The sequence below is a fragment of the Homarus americanus genome, unplaced genomic scaffold (assembly GCF_018991925.1).
Source record: "Homarus americanus isolate GMGI-L3 unplaced genomic scaffold, GMGI_Hamer_2.0 scaffold52330, whole genome shotgun sequence".
In the NCBI taxonomy this organism is placed as follows: domain Eukaryota; kingdom Metazoa; phylum Arthropoda; class Malacostraca; order Decapoda; family Nephropidae; genus Homarus; species Homarus americanus.
Window position 1 is genome coordinate 1 of NW_024750889.1, and position 13,762 is coordinate 13,762.

Sequence of the window (13,762 nt, forward strand, 5' to 3'; positions counted from 1 at the left end):
AATCGCGTCGGAGCAAACGAGTTCGCGTCTTACAAATATCGTTCCTCAATTCCTAAATTGCGTCGTCAAAACACGCGTTATAGCAGAACTCGCCGTATAGTTTTTGGTTCACCGCCAACACGTTTATCCTCGTACCGGATCTCCGTCGTCGCGGAAGTTACGTTCGCGAGACGTTCACAGACGTAAATGGTACGATCTCGAGAGCACGACGTACATTCGGTCCGGATCGAGTGGACTTTCCCAATCGTCTTATAGATTTCTCGAGTTCTTGGGAATGGTACGAATATGTACAATTAATATTATGTTAATATTGTATGTTTTTTGATAATCGTTAAGTATGGGAGGTGGCGACGAGCACACCGTACCGACGGGTGGAGGAGCGTCGAGTTTGATTTTGTATTAGGCGACGGGGTCGCGGGTATTTACGGAGATACGGCAGAGCGCGACGTCGGCGCCCGCGTACGGCACGAGCGGGAGGAGTAATTTGTGCGTGACGTAATTGTGGGGTAGTCGAGTATGCCTGTGTGTTTTAGTTGGCAATAGTGTGTAGATATGTTTGTGTATAGGTATACTGTAGAAAGAATGAACTTAGATGAAGTTTGTTTGGGAATTAGTAGAATTTGTAATAGTAGATAATTGTCGATATCTTCGTTTGTCCGTTCAGTTGCAGAGGGCCTTGAATACAGTCGGAATAAACCAATGATCGGCTGCAGGCGATTGAATAAAGACGCTCGTCGACTGCGGACGAAGACACCGGTCGACGCGCGAGGAAGATGCTCCGGAACACGGGAAGAACGCCACACTCCCGAGTGCGGGAAGACACTCGTCAACGCAGAAGGAGACACGCATCAATGTCGGGCCGGCGCGATTGTTTTAAAGACGATTTAACGTGTAAAATGAATGTACGTGTTGTTTGTAGTATTGTTTTTAGAGACCGACTCTGCGAAGACGGAGGAAGTCGATACATGTCGAGAATGAATTTATTGAAGATGTTGCCTGTGATCACTAGGTGTTTGCACTAATTTGGGGAGATGATTACGATCGTAGAACGTCACGGAATGCGGCGCGCACGTCATTTGTGGCGGGACGCATCCGTAAATAACGGCAGCATAAATACGAGAGAACGCGGCGGCGGCGGCGGGGAAGTGCGCCTTTTGAAAGTAAAAGAACGGGGGAGATCGGACCGACATAGATGGTGTTGTTGTGGTAACCGATAAGAATGGAGAAATGATGACTATTTGGTGGGTTTTTTAGGACAGAGAGAGTAGTTATATATTAGTGAAGATATAAAGTAAAAGGTGATAAGGATGGTGGTGGGGGGGGACAACGAATGATATATTTTGTAGGGTATTAAAGGAATTGACTCGTCAGTGCCGAGTCGGCGTAATTGTGAGAAACGGATGCGACGGGGATTGTAAAGAAGTTGCGGGGAAATTGGCGGAAGCGACGATCGCAATAACCTTTCGACGTGGGACGGACGACGACGAATTTAGTAAATGGCGGTTTAGGAAAGGGTCGTACGTAAAGCGGCGGGTGCGGGCGCGTGCGGATACGGACGACGGTCGATCGGGGTCCGTTTACGGGACGGGAAAGAGGACCGACGGAGAACGGACGGGAATTCGGACGGAGACGAGGCGGCGCACAAACGAAAGTATACCCGCGAGATGCGTAAAGAATGATTTGGAAGTAGATTTAACTAAGAGTCGCGGGAAGGTTCGACAGGTGTATTAGTTTTACGTAATTGTGGCAGTGCGTTTGAGAGCGGGCAGTCGTGGAGTGCGCGTGGGTACCTATTTTGAGACCGCGACATCTACCGGTAAGGAAATACGTAATGCAGCAGTAATATATTTGTGGGATGAATTTATACTCGTTCACCCGTACTCCGTGTTGCTCCACTCGTGTTAAGGTGTTTATTGTGAAGGCGTTTGTATAATAATAAAATTTGTTGGACGAGTAGGGGAAGGAATACGAGCACAATGTTTAATTTGTAAGCCCTCCCTTTTTTGTCTTTTCCCTCTGCCTCCCCGTCCTCCTCCTCCTTTTTTGACGTGTTTGTCGTGCGGCTTCTTTTCCCTCCGTTTCATTGCAACTCCCTTCGTTTTTCTCCCCCCTACCTGCTTCTGTCCGTCCTCTTCTTCTTCCTGTTTCCTTCTTTTACTCCTCCTCTTCGCCATATGTCTTCCTCGTTTATTCTTTGGCTTGTTCTGCGTCTGTTCCTTCTCCTCCTCTGTTTGATTGTGATTCCCTTGTTGTTTCTCACCCTCCCATTGCTCTTGATCCTGTTGTTACTCCCATTTGTTGGTTGTTTTTGTGTTCCTGTATATGTTTGTTGTTACCAATTGAATTTGTGGTTGTATTACTGCTGCTGTGTGTATGTTGGATTGTATTTATTTGTTGTTATATATATGTTGTGAGTGTGAATTAGATATATTGTGTTGATATTTGACTAAATGTTGTTGTTAAGAAGAGGAGGAGTTCTATTTAGATTTGGAAAGTAACTGTCATCGAGGACGAGAATGCACGTACCGTCTGTAGTTTGAATACGCGGTCGCGTCGGGTTTGGGCAGTTATATATCGGGAAATAGTTGAAGAGTGTAAGTTAATGTTGTGGACTTGTGAAATTGTTGATTGTGGAATAGTTATTGGTTTTAATTTGAAGGGTGTCAATTGCGCACCGGGAATATTTTGTCGGGAGTTTGGCGTCGTCGGAATCGACCGGAACGGCCGCAATAAATTGCGGGAGTCGCGGAGTTATTTTTTGTCGTCGTAGATTCGTTCGCGGAGTCGTAAAAAATGTGGCGTCGTTGACGAAAGTCAATCGTCCGCGGATCGGTCGTCTTCGAATATTTGTAGACTTGTATATGTTTGTTTGTAATTGATTGAAGTTATTTGTAGTTTGAAAAATGTTTTGACTTGTTGTTGTTGTTGTTTGATTATAGTATAGTCATTTGTGCAGTTTGAAATTATTTTGGTTTGTGGATTTGGAAAATGTGTTGCATGTATGTGGACTTTGAATAAGTGAGATATTGTGTGGACCGAAATGTCGTACCTCTAGTCGGGCAACCTCGGGACCGGACCATGGAAATTGACCCTTTTCCTGGATAGATAGTGACTTGTGCTTATGCTTGGAAGCACTAGCACCACTTTCTCTGCATCACGGCCTCTTTGAAGACATATTGAAGGGTTAAATGTCGTATAGTAGCTCGTGAAATTTGGAGAGTTTTTAATTCTTAACGTATTTTATTGGAACAGAGCCAAAAATAAATAAATAGAAATTTTGACGGCGGAAAGTGGAATTTCGACGGGTTTGAACGGCCCGCCAACGTGCAGACGACTGGCACAATCGCGTAAAGAGCGTCATTTGTCTCGTGTAGAAAAGAATCATTATTGAATGTCTTTTTTATTGAATTACTGTTTGTGTGCAAAATGAGCAATACAATTCATTAATAATACGTAGAATATTAAAACACACGGCATTGTTTTCGTCGATTACAAAACCGGTGACTGACTGGTTCTACATATAAAAGAGAAGAAAATAAGACCTTGGCTGTAGCTGTAGTCAAATGACTATGGTTGTTTTAAGTAATGTTAATAAATGGAATAATAGAAGTAGCTAACGATAACGGTAAAGAAAAAAAAGAGATCGCGCGCGTAAGTGGGCATGCGAAAAGATATCGTCATTACTTTACGTAAGAATACGAAAGCAACACTTATTTACTGTTCATATATATTGTAATTGATGTTTGTGAATTTGTTTTTATTGAATTAATGTTTGTGTGTGCAAAATTAACACTAGAATTTATTATTAATACGTGGAATATCAGAGGAGACGAGACGGCTGCCGGCATCGTTTACGTTAAAGCTCACAAAACCAGTGACCGATTGGTTGTACATATAAAACTGAAGAAAATAAGACCCTGATTTTAGCTGCAGTAAAATTAATGTAAAAAAATTAATATGCTCGTTTGAAGTATGTGTAATGTTATTTAATGTTAAAAAATGGAACAATATAAGTAGTTAACCATAAAAAAAGTGAGTGCGCACATGTGAAAAGATATCGTCATTACTGTACATAAGAATATGAAAGCAACACTTATTTATTGCTGAAGGGTTAAATGTTGTACTCTATAGACAAAGAGAGAGAGAGAGCAGCTGAAGTGCTGGATGTAAACAAACCTTAATTTCCTGGGGTTTTTTTTTTTTTAGGGGATTAGCCCACCTGGGCATAAGTCACTGACCCACAATTTAATACTCCTGCTATAATAATGATAATTTCCAAGAAGAAAAAAAAAACTGCCTATGTACCTGTTGGAGAAAGTAAAATTGTTTTGGACCACGGGAGTTTGCGGAGCACAGAATGCCGGACTAGAGAGTTACAACCTGTAGTTGTTTGTGGACTTGAAATTGTTAACCTTTGTGGACTTTGAATAATTGATAATGTTTGTCGACTTTGAATTTGTTTTGCCTTTTGTGGACCGGGAAATGTATGCGTCGGGTCCGAGGACCGGCAATAATTATCGACCCACGCGAACTCGGAATAACGTATTACGCCGGTGGAATCGGACTAATTTTTTATCCCGTGTGGACTTTGAATAATTGATGATGTTTGTGGTCTTTGAATAATTGTGTATTTTGTGTGGAATTGGAATAATTGTTATCCTTTGAAAATGTCTCATTGTTTGTGTATTTTGAATAATTGTCAATTTGTGTGGACTTTGAATAATTTATTGTTTGTGTACTTGGAATAATGATCAATTTGTGTGGACTTTGAATATTTTGTGGAGTTTGAATAATTTATTGTTTGTGTACTTGGAATAATGTTCAATTTATGTGGACTGAATAATTAATGATGTTTGTGGATATTTGAATATTTTGTTATGTTGTGTGGACTTTGAATATTTTATTGTTTGTGTACTTGGAATAATGTTCAATTTATGTGGACTTTGTATAATGATTGTGGACTTTGAATATCCTTTGTGGACTTAGTATTAATTGATCCTGTGTGGACTTTGAATAATTAATATGTATTTGGACTTGTTATTATTTTATCGTTTGTGGACTTTGAATAATTGTCAATGTAGACTGAGTATTTTTGTCATGTTGTGTGGACTTAGAATAATTTGTATCCTCTGTGGACTTGTAATAATTGTTTATGTATGTGGACTTGGAATAATTTATGATGTTTGTGGAGTTAGTATTATTTTAGCCTTTGTGTATGTGTAGTTGGTATGTTTGTGGACTTGTTATTATTTTATCGTTTGTGGATATAGAAAATGTTTTATCGTCTGTGGCTCCGTATTAATGTATTACGTCCGTGGACCGGGAATAATTTTGTATCGTGTGTGGACTTGTAAAAATTTTCATTGTTTGTGGACTTAGATAAATGTTCATATGTTGTGGAGTTAGTATTATTTGAACTTGTGTGGACTTGTAATAATTTTCAATGTTTGTGGACTTAGAATAACTTTTAATGTATGTGGACTTTGAATAATTGTCATCGATTGTGGACTTATTATATTTTTGATGTTTGTGGACTTTGTATTATTTTATTGTTTGTATTTGGAAATATTGTCATTGTTTGTGGAATTAGAAAAATTGTCATATGTTGTGGAGTTAGTATTATTTTATCCTGTGGACTTGTAATAATTTTCAATGTGTGTGGACTTGGTATATTTTTCATATTTTGTGCTTTGAAATATTGTCTTTGTTTGTGGACTTAGTTTTTTTTCCTCTTGTGGAATTGGACTAATTTATGTTTGTGGACTTGGAAAATTTTTTTATCCTTTATGGACTTAGAAAATTTTCATGTTGTGTGGACTTAGAAAATTTTCATGGTGTGTGGACTTAGTATTTTTTTGTTGTTGTGTGGACTTAGTTTTTTTTCCTGTGTTGTGGACTTAGAAAATTTTTCGTTGTTTGTGGACATAGAATAATTTTCATGTTGTGGACTTAGTTTTTTTTTCATGTCATGTGGACTTAGAAAATTTTTCATCCTTTGTGGACTTAGAAAATTTTTCATGGTGTGTGGACTTAGTATTTTTTGTGGTGTTGACTAAGTATGTTTTTGGTTGTGTGGACTTAGTAAATTTTTCGTTCTTTGTGGACATAGAAAAATTTTCATGTTGTGGACTTAGAAAAATTTCATGGTGTGTGGACTTAGTTGTTTTTGCTGTGTTGTGGACTTAGAATATTTTCATGTGTGTACTTGGGTTTTTTTCATGTCATGTGGACTTAACAAATTTTTCGTTCTTTGTGGACTTAGAAATTTTTCATGTTGTGTGGACTTGGTATTTTTTTTTTTGTGGACTTAGTATTTTTTCATGTGTTGTGGACTTAGTATTTTTTTGTTGTGTGGACTTAGTATTTTTTTGTTGTTGTGTGGACTTAGTTTTTTTCCTGTGTTGTGGACTTAGAAAATTTTCCATCCTTTATGGACTTATAATAATTTCATGTGTGGAATTAGTATTTTTTGTTGTTGTGTGGACTTAGAAAATTTTTCGTTGTTTGTGGACATAGAATAATTTTCATGTTGTGGACTTAGTTTTTTTTCATGTCATGTGGACTTAGAAAATTTTTCATCCTTTGTGGACTTAGAAAATTTTTCATGGTGTGTGGACTTAGTATTTTTTGTGGTGTTGACTAAGTATGTTTTTGGTTGTGTGGACTTAGTAAATTTTTCGTTTTTTGTGGACATAGAAAAATTTTCATGTTGTGGACTTAGTTTTTTTTCATGTGTTGTGGACTTAGTATTTTTTTGTTGTGTGGACTTAGTAATTTTTTCATGTGTTGTGGACTTAGTATTTTTTTGTTGTGTGGACTTAGTATTTTTTTATTGCGTATGGACTTATTATTTTTCATGTGTTGTGGACTTAGTATTTTTTGTTGTGTGGACTTAGTATTTTTTCATGTGTTGTGGACTTAGTATTTTTTGTTGTGTGGACTTAATGTTTTTTATTTAATGTGGACTTAGTATTTTTTGTTTGTGGACTGGTATTTTTCATGTCATTTGCATGGACTTAGTGTTACATTTGTGGACTTAGTATTTTTTTGTTGTGTGGACTTAGTATTTTTTTCATGTGTTGTGGACTTAGTATTTTTTTGTTGTGTGGACTTAGTAATTTTTTGTTGTGTGGACTTAGTATTTTTTTTGTTGTGTGGACTTAGTATTTTTTTCATGTGTTGTGGACTTAGTATTTTTTTGTTGTGTGGACTTAGTATTTTTTTCATGTGTTGTGGACTTAGTATTTTTTTGTTGTGTGGACTTAGTAAATTTTTCGTTCTTTGTGGACATAGAAAAATTTTCATGTGGACTTAGAAAAATTTCATGGTGTGTGGACTTAGTTGTTTTTGCTGTGTTGTGGACTTAGAAATTTTTTCATTATTTGTGGACTGTATATTTTTCATGTATGTGGACATAGAAATATTTTGAGCATAATAAAAGAAAGTATATAATCAATGTCTTTATTTTTCCTAAGTTAACATACAGCCATATTGGATTTGTAGAAAACGGGATGTCATAGAAAACGGTAGTTTTGGAGCCAGAGAAATTTCCCATTTTCTTTGATGGTTTCCCATTTTCTTAAGTTGAACAGAAAACGGGATTTTTTTTCAAAGTCGCTATCTTTTTAAGATAGGTTCTGGCAGCCCGTTTTTTATTATATAAGTTATTTTAGAGTGTTTATTGAGCAACAAAGGTGATTTTTCAACTGAAAGAAAGTAGTTATTCCAAATTAGTTTTAAGTTAGTATTTTAATGTTTTGTTTGCAAACTGACTTTAACCATATTGACAATAGGTTTAGTCATAAAGCTCTCTCGACACAGATATCGTGTCTATGGACTAGTCGTGTGATAGATCGACAATGTCCGAGCTTTTGTTTGCAAACAAACATCAAAACACCAACTCACAACCAATGAAGAATAACTACTCTCTCTCAGTTGAAAAATCACCTTTGTTGCTCAATAAACACTCTAAACAACACCACATGTGTTCCCGTGTACCTGTCAGAAAAGGGAGAAACAAAAACAGCATTACAAGTCAAATTATTCAACACATTAACTAATCTCAATGCATTTCAACATCTTTTTTACTTTACATATAATCATATTACATCAACTAATCTCAATGATGCGTTTCAACATCTTTACTTTACTTTACATATAATCATATTACATCAACTAAACTCAATGATGCATTTCAACATCTTTACTTTACTTTACATATAATCATATTATCTCAATGATGCGTTTCAACATCTTTACTTTACTTTACATATAATCATATTATCTCAATGATGCGTTTCAACATCTTTACTTTACTTTACATATAATCATATTACATTAACTAATCTCAATTCTTCACACATTACCTTCATCTTCTCATGTCGCTCCACTTCTTCTGGTGCCTAATCACTTGTCGTCGTCATCTTCTACCTTATGTGTCACTCAAAATGCACATCAGGCAATAAAGAAAACACAAAATTCAACTCAAATACATATATTCTATACACTTAGCAATATAATACAGTACAGTACATCATCTTCATAGGGACAACACCTATGCATTCACAGAACATCATCTTCTCGGCTCCATACACCCAGGACAACGGCTAGAAGTTCACGCGACATCGTCACAGACACGACAGCTATACATTCACTGGACACCAGCTTCTCGGCTCCATACACCCCGGTCAATGGGACGACGGCTATACGTTCACAGGACATCATCTTCTCCCCTCACTGGTACCACGGCTATTAGGTTCACAGGACATCTTCTCGGCTCCAGTCACGACACCTATACCTTCACAGGACATCATCCTCTCGGCTCCATACACCCCGGTCACTGGAACACGGCTACAAGTACACAGGACATCTTCTCTGCTCCAGTCACAGGGACAACAGCTATACATTCACTGTACACCATCTTCTCGGCTCCATACACCCCGGTCACTGGAACCACGGCTATTAGGTTCACATGACATCTTCTCGGCTCCAGTCACAGGGACGACGGCTAGAAGTTCACGGGACATCTTCTCGGCTCCAGTCACAGGGACGACGGCTAGAAGTTCACGGGACATCTTCTCGGCTCCAGTCACAGAGACGACAGCTATACATTCACTGGACACCATACACCCCGGTCACAAGGACAACGGCTAGAAGTTCATGGGACATCTTCTCAGCTCCAGTCACAGACACCTATACATTCACTGGACACCATCTTCTCGGCTCCATACACCCCAGTCAATGGGACGACGGCTATACGTTCACAGGACGCCTTCTTCTCGGCTCCAGTCACAGGGACGACGGCTATACTTTAACAGGACATCATCTTCTCGGCTCCTTACAGCGACTTGACTTCGCCCCGTCGCTTCAATCTGAAACCGACAAAACACAACAATGGAGGTCAACTCGTAATGGCCTTTTCTATCAAATGCAGTCCACCCGTCGGCTTCGTCACTCGGGAAACTCTTCATGGTGCTCTTCTTATACTACCTACAATATACACTTCACGGCCACACTTCTAGGCAAACTATCATTTCCCATTGCTCAAATAATTCACCCACAAAAACACTATCTCTTGGTATGGAGCAACCTCCGCGGTTATTCCCGGCTCCGTCGTCGACGTGCCTCTTCCTTTCTTCGCAGCACGTCCTCTTCGTAACCGCCGAGGTAAATGCACAATACTTGGTCATCTCCTTCCTTACTCTTACCACGAGGAACATACCCTACACCACTCGCTCCACTGAAAAAAAAACATCCATAATAAACACCATTCCAAAAAGTGTTCATGCATCCACTCTCCTTCACGATCAACAACACTCTCTTAGACATATCTACCAAAACCAAATTGCTTCCTTTTAAACCGCTACAAATACCAACTTCTTACCAACATACACATACTCTACTACAAACCATTCACCAAGGCTAGTACCAATCATTACACAGCCTCCAGTGTGTAACAACAATACTAGCCTGCTACCAACTAACTTCTATACAATTACAATACATACCCACAACAAATTCACCTTTCATCTTAACCAAATTCAAACAAACGCTTCCTCTTTAACACAAACAATCGGCTCCTTACCCTTTCGCTCCCATCTCCGTCGCCGAATAACCACTGGCTCTTCCACCATCACTGCCGCTTACCACTCCAATCCGGCCTAAAAAAAACAAACACATCAACACATTAGTTCCCCCACAACAATTCATAAACCTTTCACGCCCTAAACCGCTCCAACGCCACTCACCAATTATATATATATGCCTCTACACTAGTCCCAACATTTCTATTACCTGCTACATCCATTCTCCACATATACTAATCCAAAACTAACCTACAATTTACATCACTATACACGTCTTCCAACAATTACATTATACTCAATTTCTTACAACTAAATTCACTATGACCCTAAACTATCACAAACAATTCACGATGCACCACACCACACTACTTATCTTAAACAACTGCCGCCACTGCTGCTACCGCCGCCGCCGCTGCTACTGCTGCTTCTTCTCCTCAACACAGTCCATTGCACAGCCCCATACATGTAGTAGTCCAACCTGGTTACGGCACTACCCACCACCACTCCATCCTCAAACCTGAAAAACAGAAACCTTTCACACAACCTCCATAATGCACCATGCTTATTTCTCCCAACTTTAAACATCACTGGGTACTGCTACCCGAAAAAACTCCTATATCACTTGCCTCTTATAACAAACTTTACCTACAACTTTCAAATACAATAACAACTCACCTTCAAATAATACATTGCACAATTTCACATCACCGTATCCAGTGTCGACGCGCTCCTCTCCACAATTCGCCCATATTCCTCCACCACCAACATGAAAACAAAAAACAATACGTCAATGTTACAAATGCTCTACTCTTCAAATTATAACAAAGTATACGTACAACTTCAATAACAATACTTACACCTTTACTGCCTCTCATTTCCAACATTCAGTCGAGCGTTAATGTCCCTCTGGATTATCACACACCAATCACGTCTTCTGGACTGCAACAACTCCTGTACAAAACAATTACCACATCAATAACCACGACCAAAGTCCCTCTTCATTTTCATATCAAACACACCCCACCTTCAACAGTATACATTACCTTTTAGCACATGCTGCACACGGCGACTGGTTACAACACTTGGCTCCTTTCCAACATCGACTTCTCCCCCACCTCTGGATGGCGACCATACTTCCTCTTGGTTAGTCGATACAGTCAACACAACACTATATTCTACTCTAACATTTTTCGATTTCTCATTATCACACTTTTTGAGAATGGGAGGGGCATCCCCCCTCCCCTTATTCCCATGCAAGGTGAAGGGCACAAGCGCCTACACCGCCCAACTAGGCAGCATGCCAACTTTGTGCTTGCCTAAAGGATCATAGCATTTTATGTCAAGGGCATACAACCCTCCAGTCTTTAACATTTTGTCGGCTAGCTCCGACGACTTTCCCCAGATACGAATTCGCAACTTTCGATTTACAACTGGTACCTACTTTACTGCTAGGTCAACAGGGACACAGGGGGTCTAGGAAGTGTGTCCAACCCACTTTCCACCGGCCCGGGAATCGAACCCGAGACGTCCCGCTTGCGAGGCGAGAGTGGTACCGCTCTACCGCCGGCACCCCCACTTCGGCTGTGACCCCTTGTGAGGCGGGCGTCAGTCAGCTATGGGTACGGTTCCTCGACTAAGTAGTGCCCTTTCACAGGTTTATACACCTCACTTATGTCTCCCCGTGCCCATCTCTAGGCACTTTTGGGTGCACTAGAGAACCGAGGACCACCACCAGACCCCAACCTGAAAAAAAAATGGGCATTCGTTATCCATTTATCAAATCTTTCTCACTACTATATAATAAACTCAACTTATCAAAACTCATTTACATTTTCTTTAATCTACAGCCGAGGCACAAAATTCAACATTTTAAACTTAACATTACCAAACTCAAGCCACAATCATTTATTTTAATGTCAACTTTTAACATTTCTATTGCTCTACGGCACAAGACCAAAAATCAATTGAAAATTTAACAACTCTTTTACAAACTTCAACGTCACTTACCCTCACTATTCCCCTAGTCTACCTCAAAAAAATACCGGCTCCTTCCACCTCCAACAACAACAACCTGAAAAAACCATTTATTACCTAACCAATAAAACTTACACTCATTCTCAATACAAATATATTAGCCATGAACCACTTCTCAAATTACAGCTACAACTTCTCTTTAGTCAAACACAACTACACCTTCCATTTTAAATACCATATTGACGAATTCCTCACCGCAAGTGTAGACGCGCTAGCCATCACCTACAAACTTAGACCACGTTCTCTTCTCTATTCCACAGTATAAGCCTTCCGTACACCTGCAATAAAAGGCATCAACCTTCAAAATTTACAACAAACTAGTCAAAATTAATGAAACAAAAGCACATACACAATAACAATTAAGAACACTCTAGTCTGCGTATAAAACTAACACATGAACCATAACAGACGACAACAAAATACGACCATAAACACACACAACCGAGAGTGTAGTACCATTATATAGCCTCCAGTATATAACAGCACAAACACAACACCCATTCAACAATTTCATTCACCTAAACTCCAAATTCGGGGTCTACCTCTGTGCCGGTCACGTCTCTGCAAAAATCAACCTTTCCCACGCTAGTTGGCTCCAACTTAACGCTCATGCGGCAGCCCACTGCGACTTCCTTGCGGTTGCTATTTTCTGAAAATAAACTACTACAAAATCTTAAAAAAACACCCACTACAAAACTCTCATTAATACAATTTTCTTCACTATTTAACCAAATATACCAACATATCTTAACTTCCCATAACTTTAAATAACAAGGATTATTTTATTACAAAAAAATTCTACCTTTCCTTTAATCATTTTCCTAAAAGTCATACAACCCAAAACACATCCACCAATCACAATCACCTTTACATACAGCCTAAGTATTCACAAGTAAAATTGCGAGCACGAGACCCAGGGTCAGTTAGATGCATCTTTAGCTGACTACATTCAAAACGTTCGACTTTACTTTTATCCTCTTCGCCACTGATCGGTCACGTCTCTTTTCCTTTATATTCTTCACCAAAAGGTCAGCTCGCTAGCTGCCCGGGCAATCGGTCACGCACTGTTGTCAAATACTGGGCATGCACCGGCTCCTCAATGTACCTGAACCCGCTCCAGTGTTGGTCAAGTCTTCTCTTCAAAGAGCTCACACTCGATGCCGTCACAACACTCTGGTACATTGTTCCAACAATTTACAACCCTCACTCCGAAAAACTTTGCCCTCACGATTTTCCGGCTTCTTCAATCTTGAGCTGTGACCCCTTGTGGGGCGAGCGTCCGCCAGCTCCAAGCAAGGACACTTAACTGAGTAGTGCCCCCTCAGATGCTTATAAAGCTCAACTAGGTCCCCCCTTGCCCGTCTGTAGTATAAGCTAGGCAACTTCAGGCGCTCCAATCTCTCAGGCGGCTAGCGAGCCGACCTTTTCGTGAAGAATATAAACGAAAAGAGACGTGACCAAGCGGCTAACAAGCCGATCAGTGGCGAAGAGGATAAAAGTAAAGTCGAACGTTTGGAATGTAGTCAGCTAAAGATGCATCGACCCGACCCTGGGTCTCGTGCTTTATGCCGCTTATTTTTCATACACTCAAAGCAGGCTACCAATTGGCTCACCCATATCAATATTCTTATTCATGTCAAATC

At 39.7% G+C, this 13,762-nt stretch overlaps 1 long non-coding RNA gene across 1 annotated transcript; it reads right to left on the reverse strand.

Annotated features, from left to right (window-relative positions):
* Window positions 1-10,546: 10,546 nt before the first annotated feature.
* Window positions 10,547-11,390, reverse strand: LOC121854491. Its single transcript, XR_006086555.1, has 3 exons — window positions 11,129-11,390; window positions 10,943-11,036; window positions 10,547-10,602 (listed from the first exon to the last, which is right to left on the reverse strand). It is a non-coding gene; the product is annotated as an uncharacterized LOC121854491 (long non-coding RNA).
* Window positions 11,391-13,762: the final 2,372 nt, after the last annotated feature.